This window comes from Apium graveolens, chromosome 6 (assembly GCF_009905375.1).
Source record: "Apium graveolens cultivar Ventura chromosome 6, ASM990537v1, whole genome shotgun sequence".
Classification (NCBI taxonomy): domain Eukaryota; kingdom Viridiplantae; phylum Streptophyta; class Magnoliopsida; order Apiales; family Apiaceae; genus Apium; species Apium graveolens.
In genome coordinates this window covers 104,807,247-104,810,236 of record NC_133652.1, presented here as the reverse complement: position 1 = coordinate 104,810,236, position 2,990 = coordinate 104,807,247, and positions in this window count along the sequence as shown.

Sequence of the window (2,990 nt, the reverse complement as noted above, 5' to 3'; positions counted from 1 at the left end):
GAGTTTCATTACTGGCAATCTTTAGTTGATCTTCAATTCTGAAAAATCTTCTGACTCCTTTGTTGTCTCTGAACTCCATCAACCAATGAGGTGATTTGTGAATTGTAATACCTCTCTCTTGAATGAGTAAAGTTCTAGGCAAGGCATTGGGCTCCCTCCAAGTTTTCCTTATGTTGGCAATCTTGTTGAGAATCTCAGTCCTGGCAGTCCTGGTAAAGCCAGAATCCTTTTGTATGGCTGAGTAGACTCTAATCAAGGTAGAGTAGCCTTCATTCAGAATTCTGTGAAGAGGCCATGTTCTTTCCCCAGCTCCTTTGTATTTGAACACTAGTCTTTCTGGTAGCTGTCTGTAGGAAGCTATTCCCCTTACATCCTCCAGCTCATCCAGATAGAGTTCAATGTCTGAAAATTCTTTTATGTCACAGATGTGAACATAATCATCTTTAGAGGTTTGAGGTTTAGGCTTAGGCTTCTGTGTGAATTTGATTGAGGCTTTAGAGGGTGTTGATTTGATTCTTCTTTTCTGCTTCTTTGATGGTGTAAAAGAGGTTAGGAAGGTGGGCAATTTGATGGTGTCCCAATCAATTGGTTCCTCCTTAGGAATGATTGGTTCACCATGAATGTTTATGAAGGGGTCAGGCACAATGGGTTCATGAATAGAGGGTAGTGGTTTGGATATTGATTGGTTTTCTTCAGTCTCATCTACCATCTTTCTCTTTGCATTGACCTTCTTTCTATTCCCTTTCTGCCATTCTTCCTTACTTCTTTCCTCCATCTCAGTACCAACCATGTCCCCCATAGCTCTATCTTCACCTTTGTCTTCAATTTCTTTCTGTTCTTCAGCCTGACTTAACTTTAGCTGTTTTTCAAGCTTTGCTTGTGCTCTTTTGTTAGCCTTTAGCTGTTTGGCTTCTTCCTTCAACCTCTTGGTTTCTTCCCTCTTGGCTATTGAGAATTTGGGATGTCCTTGCATCACATAGATGCTCTTTCCCTCTCAAAAGATAACAGCCATGTTCCTCCTTACAACCTCATCCATGTTCTCTTTGAGCTTTATGATACTTCTACCCAAAAGCTTGTCTTCATCAGGCTTTGGAAGAGGAAAATCCACTCCTTTTATTTGAGCAAGGCTTAGAGGGTTCTTTGTAGAGTCCTTGTTGAAGCTGTTGTTGGGCTTGAGAACCATAGGTTGCAGATCTTTGGAAGAAGTTTCTCCATCCTTATGCCTCCCTACTGGCTTGAGTTCCATAATAATTGATTCCACTTTTGTGCTATGCTTCACAGATTGTGATTGAGAAGTTTTAGAACCAAATATTAGTTGCATCTTTTCATCAATCTTCTTCCTTTGCTTTTTGACTTGCAATTCAGCTGCTGCTATCTGGATTAGATCAATTCCATCTAGCTTTCCTTTGACTTGAATTGGTGGAGAAGTTGTGATGACAGGAACTAGCACTTGAGAAATCTGAACTGTTGTAGATGGCTCTCCTTCCCCTTCCCCTTTATTCTCCCCCTTTTTGTTATCATCAAGGGTAGGGGTCAAGCCTTGTGCTTTTGCCAGCTGCATGAGTAGATTTGTTTGAGTTTGTTGATTCTGAAGAATGGTGACCATAGAGTCTTCAATGATTTGAACCCTATCTTCCAATCTGGCCAGCCTCTTGTCAGCATCAGATGCTTTCCTCAATCTCCCCAACAAATCTTGCATAGTACCATAGGGTATAACTGAATCCAATTTCTCAGCATTGTAGGATTTCAGATCAGCAATGTCCTGCTTGAGCTCATCCATACTTAGATTTTGCTGGTAATGCTGCAACTGCAAGAGATGCAAAGATTCCAGATGAGCTTGAAGAATTGCCTTGGTACTAGCATCTTGAGTCTCCTGAAAGGCCTTCTGAATTGTCATGACTTGTCTAACCAAAGTGACACCAAATTCTCCTGGTGTTGGTGATTTGGCCAGTGCCCATTCAGGAAGAGCAGGAGCAGAACTTGGGCCTTCTACTCCCCCTAAGTTCATGCTCTCATTCAAAGAATTAGAGTCATCATCATTAGAATTTACTCCAAATTCTTCAGATGGCTCACCAGCTTGAGAAGGCAGCCTGTTGACAACAGCTTTGTCTCTGAGAAGAGATTCTGAAGTGTGTACAATGTGTAGTGTCTGTTCTGCCTCCACATTGCCCTGAGCAGCCAAAAATTGAAAGGCTGAAACAGGGTGAGTAAAAGTGTCAGCATCCAAGGAAATGTTATCAATGACAGCTTTGTAATGTTGCTGAAATTGTCTTTCCTTATCTGCATCATCCACTTTCATTAACTCACTAGCAATGGCTGGATCCACCCTTATAGCTTCTGTACCTGCCTTTCTCTCAATTTCTCTCTGTTCTTGCATCAGGGGCTCCCCCTGGCTCACACACACCCTCACACCCTCACCTTCACCTTCTAAGGTGGCACTCCTCTCACTTACTTTTGCCATGCTGGAAGAAATAGCATGCATTTGGTGACTCTCAACCTCTCCTTTTGCCTGGGAGCAACCCAGCCTCTCACTCAAAAAATCACTCCCTTCCCTCAAACCTAAAAGTGATTGTACAGTTGCCATGTCCTCTACAGTTGGAATTGTTTCTGTTAAGTGTGTAGAGACCATCAACGGATAGGGAATATCCGTTGAAGTGGAAACTGATGGTATCAACGGATAACTGCTGTTAAGCTTATCCGTTGAAGAACAACCACTTGTCAACGGATGAGAGATATCCGTTGAAGAAGGAAAAGATGTAGATATAGAAAGTGACATAATTGTTGAATCTGTGTGGATTGATTTTAAGTGTGGTGACACAGATTCTGCAACTACATCTAAAATAATTGGCTGATGATCCAACAAATCATCTAAAAGATGATGATCACCGGGTTTTGAGTGGGGCTCCTCCCTGAGTTTTAATGAGGGAGAATCAGGAATTGATGTGAATATCATATCCACATCCAGAGAGGGTGTTGGAGAGCTTGATGAA